The sequence below is a fragment of the Typopeltis vanoorti genome, chromosome 2 (assembly GCF_054136105.1).
Source record: "Typopeltis vanoorti isolate ZY-2024b chromosome 2, IOZ_Tvanoo_1.0, whole genome shotgun sequence".
Taxonomy (NCBI): Eukaryota; Metazoa; Arthropoda; class Arachnida; order Uropygi; family Thelyphonidae; genus Typopeltis; species Typopeltis vanoorti.
Window position 1 is genome coordinate 183,970,521 of NC_143550.1, and position 13,423 is coordinate 183,983,943.

The 13,423-nt window shown below is 38.3% G+C and overlaps 1 protein-coding gene across 1 annotated transcript in view; it reads left to right on the plus strand.

Moving 5' to 3' along the window:
- The first annotated feature begins 3,487 nt into the window (after positions 1-3,487).
- Positions 3,488-13,423, plus strand: part of LOC150109719 (protein lifeguard 2-like) — a 212,207-nt gene continuing 202,271 nt past the window's right edge. The window contains exon 1 of the mRNA XM_090409858.1: positions 3,488-3,618. The gene's annotated coding sequence lies outside the window, so the exon portion shown is untranslated. The remainder of the gene's footprint in view (positions 3,619-13,423) is intronic.

A 13,423-nucleotide genomic window follows, 5' to 3' on the forward strand; every position in this document is an offset into this window, starting at 1 on the left:
GGTGGTGGGCGATAGATGGTGTTGGTGTAGTTGCAGTCAGTTGGTGGATTGTGAGTGGTGGAAACAGAGTTGTAGAGTAAATGCCCTCCCAATGAGTCTGTGGACTCCCTGGAGGTGACAAATAATAATAATAATCACCACACACGTGTAAATGAGGCCTAACTCAAAGCATATACGGAATTCCAATCAGTATTATTTTTACTGACTTTATTCACCATATTAATCACTTCATTAAGAACTTCTGATCACATATGTACCATTAATAAAAAAAAAAAAAAATCAGCTAACGCCTTTTTATTCCCGTATATACGGGAGTAGGCGAGGCCATTTAGCCCTATCTAACATTTGGAGACTGAGTGGGCAGTTCAATCTCCACTGGTACCCAATCAGAGACAGATGGCCCAAGGCTATCACTAATTAAGCGGTACACAGTGAAGAGAGACGGCTCAAATGTGCCGCCATCTCGTGGTCTCTAACCCTAACACAATATATTTAATGTCTGAAATAATGTGAGTTCTACGGTCGATTTTCTTGAGTTTACAGGACGAAAAACCCGAGTTTCCGGGAGGAAAAACCTGCTTGCCCGTGCCAGAGATCGACTAACTCGGGAACCGGTCGAAAAAAGGCTTAGAAAAATTTCCTCTAGTCGCCGACTAGACTCGAAACCAAGACTTGCTTCGTGCGGCCTAGCGCGGTGGTGTGCAAACGCCACATCCACTGAGCTACACAGGCTCCTTGTACCATTAATATGAATTCAATTTCTGAAAAAACTAATAATGTAAACACGAGAACTAAAAATTATACCACATTCTTTTTTTTTTTTCTTTTTTTTTCCTCTCTTCCAGAAATTTAAATCTTTCTAAATTTTTTGTTTAAATCATCAGATTATGAACAGCGCAAAATTTCAGATATTATTTATGCGCATGTTTGGTCTCCTGGTTTCCGTTGTGATTCTGATATAGTGGAGAAAGTGCAAAGGAAAGTGTTAAAAATGATATCAGGATTGTGGAGTACTGATTATGAAGACAGATTGGGAATTTGTAGGTTGCAGACACTAGCAAACAGGAGAAAGAGAGTAGGTATGATTGAGATTTACGTCTGAAAGGGTCATACAGTATTTCAAGTGATGGAAATTTTCAATTTATGGAGGGTGGGGAAAAGACAAGAGGGCATCCTTGGAAGCTGAGAATGAATGCTGCTAAGATAAGAAAGTGGTGAGGGCTAGATTTTTCTATTATAGGGTGGTGCGTGATTAGAATGGATTGCCATTAGATGTTGTGAGTGCAAGCAGTGTGAATGAATTCAAGAATAAGTATGATAGCTGGTGTGTGTAGTATGTGTCCTCCTCTATGAGCCTCTGACTCCATGGAGGTCTCTTTTTTTTTTAATGTTTCAGAAAGAGTAATTATACATACAATTTTCTGCATTTGTTTATAAGGATTACTTGTAGATGAGTGAGGCAAGTTAATCCCACCTACTTCGAAGCTTGGGTTAGCTTTTTTTGAAGAGAGTGGGATTTAGCCTTCACTATTTGTGTTGTTGCTACTGTTTATGTATGGAATGTAGGCATTGGATGCAAGTGATTTGTGATGTGTATATTAGTGTTAATGGTTTCTTAACTTTGTTGGTATATTTTCCAGAGTTCGTTTTTTAATGTTCTGTAGTTATCTACGTGTTTTAACTTTCTTGGTGGGTTGTTGAGTTGCGTGGGTATCTGATGTGATCTCACGAAAGAACCGTATGTGTTGTTGAAGGGTGTGGGGATGTAGAGAGTTGTTGTAGGTCGTGTTATACGATATGTGTCTCTGTTGTTTCGATAGGTGATGTTGAAGTAATTCCTTGTTAATGTCATGTAGTGTTTCAGGTTTTCAGTGCTCAGAATTCTGTGTATCGCCATGTGCTTGTCGGATATTGGTTGTTGCATGTCAGGTGTCCAGATCACTGTTGATACGATTTTCCTGTGTAGTGTTTCTAATTTTGTTAGGTAGCTGTTTGATGTATTTGCATAGACTGTTATTCCGTATCTGAGTAGGGATTCGCAGATACCGTGATATAGGATTTTTTTATGTTGGGTGGAATAATGTCTTTAACTTGGAAGAGTTTTGCTGCGATGATCCGGAGTTTGGTGTGTAGATATTCTGTATGTTTTGTCCATTTAAGCGGGAATCTATATAGAGACCGAGGTATTTTGCGTGTGTTACAGGTTCGATTTCGGAACATTGGCAGGCATTTTTATTGTTAATGCAGCGGTATGTGTGACAATGTATCGATAGTGATGCAGGGCGTATGATTCTTGGGTTGTGTATTATCAACATCTGTGTTTTGGTGCCGTTGATTAGAATTGCGTTTTGGTGGAAGTATGTTGTGATTTCGTTTAGGTCTTGTTGTGCTTTGCAGAGAACTGTGTTAATGTCTGTGTGGATTGCTAGTAGTGCCGTGTCGTCTGCGTATTGAAATATTTGACTTATTATGGATATGTTATGAACATCGTTAATGTATATGTTGAATAGAGTGGGTGATAATATGGCACCTCGAGGTACACCGTGTTTTACTTGTATACTCCGACTGTGACATGTACCTATTTTTGTTACTTGTGTTCTGTTTGAGAGGTAGTTCTTGAACCATGTATGCAGTGTTCCTTTTATACCTATTGAATATAGTTTGGTGAGTAGTATGTCATGTTCAAGTGTGTCAAATGCTTTGGTTAGGTCCAGCAGTATAAGGACGGCGTACTTTTTTTGTCGAGAGCTTTCTTTATTGTGTCGGCGATGTCTTGTAATAAAGTAATGGTGCTTTTTGTTTTCTGAAAGCCATATTGGTTTTGTGAGATGATGTTGAACTTCTGTGAATAGTTCTATAGTCTGGTGTGTATTATTTTTTCTAGAATTTTTGAGATGACTGGTAGTGTAGCTATTGGTCTGTAATTCTGAGTATCGTTTCTTTTGCCGTGTTTGTATATTGGCGTAATTACTGCAGTTTTTAGTTGTTGTGGAATAATGCCTGTGTCGAATATTATGTTCACGAGTTTCAAAAGTATTGGATTTATTTGTTCAAAGTGTGTTATAAGGTCTGTGAGTCTTATTTTGTCTATTCCTGGAGTGGTCTTTGGTTTTAGTTTTAGGAGTGATTCTTTAAGTTCCTGTTTTGTTATGGGTGGAAAATACATCGTTTGTTGTTGACTTTGTGTCGGTAGTTTTTTGTTGATCGTTGGTAGTTTGTCTTTTTTGAGTTGTGTGATGTTGAATAATAATAATAATAATAATAATATTTTTTTTTCATTTATTTTCCTTTTCGGAAATTTAAGTTTTTCTACATGTTTTTTCCTTCAAGTTGATTCGATCTTTTTTCAAAAAATGGAAATACTACAGTGCTTTTAGTATCGAAGACAAACATGTTTTTATTTATTTATTTTTTTTTTTTCAATACAGTATTTTCTTTCTTTGTTACGGAATTATAGATGGCAGGGTAGTCGTTTTTGCGACGAATATTGGTTACGCAATTCGCACAGTTAGTCACTGCGGTAGAAATTGTTTACTGTAACTTTTTATTTTTGGGACCGTTGAGTTTGCATTTAAATAATAATGCAGATGTGACAAATGAAATATCTGTATCAACACTGTAAGTACTGTTTAACATGTAGCAGCCCAATACTTGACGTGTATTCAGGACATTGAATAAAAGTTGTATAAAAATTCGACGTGTGTGATATAATTTAAAGTTGTGACAAACTGTCATTAATGATAATTAGAATAAGGGGTCATTCTTGAATGGTGTTGCATTCTGAGTGTAACACGGATAAGAGGAAAGGAGGGATATCAAAAATATGGACACATTTTCTTTGATTACGAATACAGCAGTTAAAAAAATAATAAAAACTAGAGAGTGCAGTCAATTTATTTATTATTTTACTCTTTCTAATTATGATACTCTGGATATTATATTGTGATAGTGTGGATTATTATATGTAATTATAATTTACAAACACTACCTGTAGTCAATACATCCATGGAATTATTAATTATTTAATTTGGTGTTAGTATTACTTCATAGCCATGGAAGCCAGAGGACTCATTCCAGGAGGTTGAACATTCACACAGACTGCAGCAACTACTTTACCTTGCCTTGAAGATAGTCAGTTATCATTATCAATTTCCTGATATGCATCCCCAAGAGGTGTACAGGCTACTATGACAGTACTACTAAGTTTACATTATTACTAATCTTCTATCACCCATCTTTCTCCAAATTAATTTATTACTTATCAGCACCCAAGTACTGTCATATCTAACATTCCAGTCTTGTAAAGCACTTCAGATTAAATGCACCTTGATCTTCCTCTAGGTCTTTTCCCTGTCATTGTGCTATCACACCTGTTTTGCTAACTTTTCCTTTCTCATTCTGTTTAAGTGATTAGCATAGATTATCCTTGTTACATGTTCTTGAATGCGTACAGTGTCAAGTTTGTTTCTAATATCTTCATTTTTTATATATTTTGCCATTGATTACATCTGTTCAGGCCCCTAATTTTTTTTAGAACATATCTTTTGTGTTTAATATTTCATTGCTCATTACTCTATGTAATAATTCCCCCATATCTGTCTAATAGGTCCCTCTCACCAACTTTTCTCAATCATATCACCTCTCTTCCTTCAATCAACCAAACTTTGCAGACCACATTCCATCAAGCTATCCCCTTCCTATGCAGGTTTGTCTGTATGCTGGTTTTTCATCCTGCATACAGACAAATTGGCCCTTCAGAACAAACACAACTTACAGACAAGAAAAAAAAAATAGTTGTGGTGGTGTTTGGCAGTAGATGGCATTGATTGGTAGAAGAGGTTCGGTGTAGTGGTGGAGACGGAGAGTTGTACAGTACGTATCCTCCTGCGATGAGTCTTTGGACTCCTTGGAGGTGTCACGAATATGAATAATAAATAAATACATAGCATTTCAGAGTCCTGAGACAGTTATTTGCCTCTGCACTCTTCCAAATACCAATATAACCAAGTGATTAGAGACTGTCACAGAAATCCAAATAAGACCTAATTAGTGTCTTATCTACTGGAACTGTCACTTCTTTATCTGTACTCATCTGTATCATAGCAACAGGTGTTCTGTTTGTAATGTGTCTCCTGAACTTTAGTTCCTTATCCACTGAGATCCCTAGTTCCCCTGCCTCAAGTTGTAACAATAGAAATAAATTTATATGAAATTTTTACAAGGAAAACTGTTTCTTGAAGAAGTTTTGATGTAATGGAAGAGTACATGTTTGTATATTTGGAATTTGGAGATGTGCATGTTGGGGATGGGGAGGGACGTATAGTCCAAAAGGCTTGAAAAAAAGTGATATTTAAGGATGATCCTTAATAAGTCTTAAGCAAATGATTATGTAGTAATATTAAAGTTCATAATTTATGATTAGGCTTTTATGTGTGAAAAAGGTTGTATGACTACAATACACGAGAGAGCAAAATGGAACCTTTTAAATCCATTTCAGGCCTTCAGTCAAGATGGTTGTCTAACACCGGGCAGTGAAATTCATCTGCCACTCCTAGATATTCACAAATATCCATGTTGAGTGTAGGATTTGAACCCACAACCTGTTGGTTGGAAAGTATGTATACTATTAATTTAGCCTGGTTTAAAACGAGTGGCATTCGAGTTCTGTCAGACTTGACAATGTTTACTAATAATATTTTTTTGCTATTATTTTTTACATGGTGCCTCCATGGAATCCAAGGACTCATCAAATCAGGGCACTCCATGCTACACAACTTGCTGTTGTTTGTTGTTTACTTGTGTTCTCTGGCCAATTTGCGTTACAAATTGTATGCTAGATGAAAAGCATGTCTTTTCAACAAAAAAGAACAACCCTATTTTCCCTCACCATCTGCTAACTTGCCTTAAAATCAGAAAATCCACAAAGATTCCTCTTGTCTGGATGAGAATAGGATTATGCGTGGGAAGATGTTGCAGATATTTATATAGAGAGGCTGAATAAGAGAAAAGAAGAGAGTGTGGGTATGTAGGAAATGCAATATCCTGATGGATCATGAGGCTTGCTTAAATATGAGTTTAAATACAAGTAGGGAACATGGCATAACTGACACAGGAGCTGAAGATTATGCTAATGTTCAGAGATTGTGTGGAAATGATAGCACAGAAAAGAGTTTGATTGACAATAAAGTGGGTGATACTTTATACAACATTAAAAAACCGACTGAAATTAACAATAAATTGGGCAATAATACATTGAAAACCAAGTTCAGTTAACCATAAGGTGGTGAGTAGAATTGATGGTGAACAAGTGTGTATGACTGGCGATGAAATGGCCAGAGGGAATGATAGCGAAAAAAGGATGCAAGAAGGTGATTTGGTGAAGATCAGGCTGATGGACTGAAATGAAGAGAATTGTAGATGTGTATGGAAGAGTGAAGAAGATGAAAACAAATGATATCGGTATCATTTGTTGGTGTGGTAAATGGTAATGAAAGCCCTTCAAGTGGTGTCGTATGGTGATTTGATTATAATTGGTGTGGTAAACGAGATGCACAAGGTTTGTTTTCCTAGCGATAAAATTAATAGAGTGATCATTGTGTTGGATATGAGGACTAAGTAGCAAAGGAGCTGGTAGGAGGAACAAATGACTTGACAGGGAACAAGAAGAATGTAAGATTGGATATCAGAAGGTTGTCGAGAAGGATAAAAGATAATGGTGTAATAGTGAAGGGAATCACTGTGTATGGCAGTGATGAGATAAAGCAGAGAGGAAGAATTATTATGGCACAACCACCTCCATGGAGCCTGAAGACTCATTGCAGGAGACCCAAACAATCTATCATATCTCCTTGAACCCATTAGCAGACAAAACACAACTGACTCTGGCAACCCATTCCACTCATTCACCATTCTTCAAGCAAAAAAAAAATCTAGTCCGCACATCCCTACTAACCACACCAATATTCAACTTCCAGGGATGACCCTCCTTGTACTGGCTGCTCTACTCAAGTGCTGAAACATTTCCTCTTCATTAATCCTATAAAACCTTCAAGACTTCAGTGTTTCTATCAAATCCCCTCTTTTTCTCCTACCAACCAACTTCTGCAATCTGCACACCCTCAGTCTATTCTCATAGGGAACATTCCACTGATCATTCACCTTGGTTGCCCAGCTCTGGATCTTCTTCACTGCTTCCTTATCGCCAGGAGACCAGACCTGAGCACATTAATCCAGATGTGGATGTATCAAAGCCTTATAAATAGGAATGACATCTTCATTATCTCTATGTTAAGGTGTTCTTCAATAGCCAAGTAATGTTATGGGCTACTTTAGCAACCTTAGCAATATGTTCTCTAAACTTTTAACTGTCTCTCTATCCCCTCCCCACATCTCTCATTTCATCTATTTCCTGGAGTACAGTTCCATCAGTGTGGTGCACAGCTTGTAGCCTTGATTAACTATTACTCTGCATAATTTTACATCATCAGCAAACAATTCAATATTTCCTTTCAGGTTATTTCCTATATCATTTATGTACAAACCAAACAGTAGTGGTCCCAACACTGAACCTTGTGGCACACAGCTAGTCACATATTTTTGCAGTGTTCTGCCAATACCTTATAGCACTTTTTGATATCTGTCCGAACAATCTCTAATCCCATGTCATTCATTCCTATTTGTTCAAATTTGCATAACAGTGTTCCATGTGGTATTCTGTTAAATGTCTTTGCTAATTCCAGCAGAATCATCATGCCATTTCCTTTATCCAACTCAGCTGTTACTCTATTATAAAAAGTTGGATATTATATAAATTACTAAGGCATGACCTACCCTTCACAAAGACATGTTGTCTCTTATATAGTATTATATTTTCATCCACCCATTCTTGAATTCTCTTTTTGTCCAATTTTTCCAGTACTTTTATCACCATGCCTGAGATACTGATTGGGCTATAATTGCTTCTGTAGTCAGAACTTCCCTTATGCAAGGGAATTATTTTGTCACCTTTCCACTCTCTTGGAACTCATTGTTCATTAATGATATAGGAAAGGATCTGAGAGCAACCGTTAATTTGTTTGCTGATGATACAAAGTTGGATAGAGCAATATTGAATGCACACGATGCCAAAATTTTGCAGGATGATTTGGATAGATTGGAGGACTGGGCTAAGGAGAATGGATGTCACTTTAATGTGGGAAAGTGTAAGGTTATGCATTAGGGGTGAAAAGATTAGCAGCAGTATACCACATTGGTTGAACTGTCTTCCAGGAGATTGACGAGGCCAGGGATTTGGGAGTGTTGGTGGATAGAGAGTTGAAGTTTAGGGGGCACATTGTAAAAGTGGCTAAATCAGCTCATCAAATCACTTGGTTACTGAAGAATATTTTGACAAGCAGAGACAAGCAAGTTATTGTTCTTCTGTATTGAGCCTTGATAAGATCCCATCTTGACTGCTGTCCCCAGATCTGGGTGCCAGGGTTTCTTCTTGATGGGGAGGAGGTGGAGAGGATCCAGAGGCGAGTGACCAAGATGTTAGCAGGTCTATGGAATGAACCTTATGAGAACAGGTTGAAGATTTGTGGGTTGCAGAAATTGGTTGATAGGCAGAAAAGGGGAGATATGATTGAGACATTCAAATTACTGAAGTGTTTCTGTAAGATTAATTCAGAGGATATTTTTCAGAACAGGACTGGTGGTGGGAGGACTAGGGCCATCCATGGAAACTGGACAAGAGTGTGGTTAGCAAGGGTGTTAGAATTAGGTTTTTTACTTGGAGAGTGGTGAATGACTGGAATAAGTTGCCAGAGTCTGTTGTGGGTGCCATGACTGTGAATGAGTTCAAGGCAAAGTATGATAGATACGGTGCGGATGTTGAGTAGTTGTTTAGGGCCTCCCTCGATGAGTCTAAGGACTCCTTGGAGTTGCCCGTAATAATAATAACTCCACCAGAGCTGATACTTGAGAGCCTAGTCAGAGGCATTGCACGTTCCTGTGCACATTCTCGTACAAGCTGAGCTGATATCCTATCTAATCCCACAGCTGTATTTACATTGAGATTCTGCAATATCCTAAGAACCTCCAATTCATACACCTCTCTTCCCATGTTGGTGTCTGGCGCATATGTTAAAGTAGTAAACTCACTTGAATGATATACCCTTGCAAAGTGGTCACTCAGTAACTCAACTATTTTATCTGCTTCTGTCTCCTTGTGACCATCATCACTCATTAAGGTTAATTTTCCATAGTCATTCTTCCTCTTATTTGCCATGTAATATAAGAACTCTTTGGGATTTCCTTTGGCCTGCTTGGCTAGATTCTTCTCGTAATCTGATTTTGCTTTCCTTGCCATCCTGGTCACCTATCTTGCCTGAGCATTGTAATTTCATGAGTTTGCTGGCCTTTCTCCTTATATACCCTGCATAGCATTTTCTTCTTCTGCAGCTCATGCTTAATGATATTACTCATCTATCTAACTCTTACCTGATTAACTCTCCTTACCTTAGATATATAATTTAATATAGCTTCCTCTAGATGACCCTTAATTATCTCCCATGCACACTACTAACATCCTTACTGTCAAGTGTTTTATGTCATGTCACTGATTTAAGCATCCTCCTAAGCTTGTCATAATCACCTGCCTTGCAGTTCCATAAATATCCCTTCTTGATAGAATATTCCTCATGATTTACAATCTTTCAAGTCAAGGCTGCATAGTCACTCACAGTCGGAGGCAATGCAGCCACCTTGTTTATGAATAGCTCTTCTGATTCTGTGACCAGATTGATTACTCTCCCATCCCTAGTCCTCTCCATCACCTTCTGCCTTAAGTAATTATCCATAGTCGAAGTCCCCCATATTTGCCGATATGTCTTCCAGATCATCCATGGAACTCCCTCGCCTATAGCAACAACCAACTCTATATTTTGTCTTACTGCTCTTAATCTAAAACCAGTCTTCTTCAAATGAATAGCCACCTTCCCACCTATTTCCTATTCTTTTTGACTGCATTTCATCTGGTATCATCAGCAGGTGCCATTTCCATCCCATCTTCTCTATCTTCCCTGAAAATACTAAACCCTTCACATTCTATCCCTGTAGCTACATCATCTGCTGTTAGCCAAGTCTCACTAATGCATATAACTTTTGGCGAGGTTGCACTAACCAATGCCTAAAACTCCTCCCTCTTGTTCCTGATACTTCTGGCATTAGTATATAGAAACTGCAGCATCTGTTTAGGCTCCCATCCATCTTTACTTCCAGAATTAACTACTCTATTCAATATTTTGCTTGAGAGACTAGATTCTGCACTTTGTCGTTCTCCTCAAATGGCTGCCTTCATACAAACTCACCTGCTTCCACTCAAATTGCTTATTTTTTCCTGAATTTGCACTTCCGCATGAACAAAGCTCTTTCTAGACACCTAACACCAAAACCGTTTAGCATTATATCAACATTATACAAATCCTTCTTTCTGTCAAACACACTCCACAGATCCATAAATCCTACCATCATATCTTCTGCATGATATGATGAGCTAATGAATCAACCATGTAGGTTGATTCATTAGCTACCAACATCCGCCTCCTCAGTTTGCATCTATCATAGGATAGCAAGACTTACAATCTTCACCACCTCACTCTTCAGTTTTGCCCCTTCTAACAACTCCTTTACATCCTTCCTCGTAGAATACTTCTCTCCTCTCAAATCATTTGTGTTCACAAAGACGGTCAATTTTTTTGCCTTACCTTTTTTTTGCATCCAGATGGCATGACTAACATCATGAATTTTTACACCAGAGAAAGATTATTTCATTACACTTTCATTAAGTGTTCCCTTATCATTGAGTTTCCATACATAATTTTCTCCTTGTTTTTCTTGTTTGTTCGCTCTGTCTTTATTATTACATCAGACCACCTGCTTCTGAGATTTTCTATTATACTTAAGAGCCTGTATAGCTCAATAGAAGTGGTTTGCACTCTACAGCGCTTGACCACATGACGAAAGGCGTTAGAATCTAGTAGCCGACTAGAGGAACTTTTTCCAAGCCTTTTCTCAACTGGTTCCAGAGTTAGTCGATCTTTGGCACGGGCTAGTGGGTTTTTTGTCCTGGAAACTCGGGTTTTTTGTCCTGGAAACTCAAGAAAATCGGCCATCGAACCCACACTATTTTCAGATATTAAAAATATTGTGTTAGGGTTAGGGACCACCAGATGGCGGCACTTACTAGCTGCCACCTTCACTGCGTGCCGATTAATTAGTGATAGCCTTGGGCCAGCTATCTTTAATTGGCTACCAGTGGAGACTGAACTGCCCACTCAGTCTCCAAAAGTTAGGACTAAAAAACGACCTTGCTTACTCCCTATACGGGAACAAAAAAGGCGTTAGCTGATTTTTTTTTTTTTTCCTATTATACATCGATGATGTCCACTCTACTAACTTTGCTGTGTTCTCATCACTAATAGGCATTCATTACGCACTCTCAATCCAGTTTCAATTTCCTTCCACATATCGTTTAATTTTCTCTACAAATACATTTCACACATACTGCACTGCACAAAATCCTGCAAATTCATATCACCTGACAACTTGGTCTTTGTTGCCATTCTTCTATCATTCATTGGCAGCATACTGACAATATCATATTTATTATGATTATTCAGGCCTCCATGGAGTCAAAAGACTCATCGAGGGGGAGATCCCCCCTAAGAAACACAAAGTCTATCATACCACTCCTTAAACTCATTGACCGTTCTCACTCTCACCACTCCATCAGGCAACGCATTCCACGGTTCAACCACCCTCCACGCAAGGAAACCACTCCTCACCCTCTTGCTCACAGTTTCCCCTCATAACTTCCAGGGATGGCCTCTTGTCATCACTCCTTCCCTCTGTTCAACCAAGCGAAAGAACTCCCCAGTGTCAACCCTGTAACCACCTCTCAACAGTTTAAACAAAATTTAAACAAAAAAAAAATTCAAGGTTTACTGACAAACTAAATAACTCAATCATACACCCATTTTAATCAAAAACTACAATAAGTTAACCTATTATTATTAACTAATAATCATTCAATGCACACAATACTCCACCTAATGGCATTATGAATGATATGTTAGCAGAAATGTGTGTAGAAAGGAGTTCAGTTTGTTAATGTGGAATGAGTTTGATATCAGAATGGTGGACTGCATTTGAATGGTTTTGGTGCAATGCATTTGGAGAGACTGCTGTTGGAAGAGAGAGTAATGAAGTCAGAGAATGAATCTGAGTAAGTAAGAAATGATGTAAGAGAGTAAGGAAGGAGATTGAAGTGGTGCTTATGAATGAGGAAGTTATTAGCATGATTGGAGAACGAAAGAACAAATATGCAAGATAAACCGGGAGACTCAGGGCGGACAGGGGAATATGGCATGAGAAGAGTTGATACTCCAAGAGGATGTGAATGTGTATAGGCAAAAAGGAAGGGGATGACCTGGGATGTAGGAAAAACAGTTGGATTTGAAAAAGGTTCTGGGACAAGAAATGAGAAAAAGAAATGGCTCGAAGAAAGTATGGAGAAGTCGCATCTAATAAGTAGTATCGGTGAAACTTGTTATAGATCCAGGAATGAGCTGTTATGTTTGTATACAAATGCTTGAAGTATCAGGAACAAGGTAAATGAAATGGTTGCATTGATTGAATTCATTCACCCAAAAATTTTTGGAATAAGTGAGACAAGGTTGGATGAGGATGACATCCTGACAGGAATAGAGATGGTAGGGTATGATGTATTTCATGAAGATGGGAAGGGTAAAAACAGAGGTGGAGTGCTGATAGAAAAGAGTTCTGTCCATACAAGGTCGAGATGCAAGGGAGAAATAGTGATAATGATTTTGAGTAATGATGGTGTCAGATAGAGATGAACAGAATGAAATACTTCATTGGATGTTGCTACAGACCTTGCAATGTGGAGGGTAGTGACTAGGAGATGTATAAGCAAATTAGTCAAGCAAACAGGAAAAGGGTGATCATTATGGAGGTGATTTTAATTTCAGCAATATACATTGCGATGACGAGATAGCAACTGGAAGTGAAGAACACGAATGTCTAGTTTTTTAGAGACAACTACCTCATTCAGTATGTAACAGAGGGCACAACGAGGATTGAGGGTCTTGGGTTTGATCATCTCATCAGTGGATGTAATTATGAGGTGTCAAATCGCCCTTCATTTGGTGAGTGACCATGAAGTAATTAACTGGGTGGTTGCCAGCCAGGCAAGGACTTTTGTGAGGAAAGGGTATGTGTGGAACTACAAGGTTGGTGAAGCCAAAAAAAAAATAGGGTGATTATGAGAATCTCAAGAGATAACTTGGATCTGTAGCATGGAATGAGAAATTGGGTGGAAAGGAGATCAGTGCTGATTTGGTGATATTCAATGATGAGATTG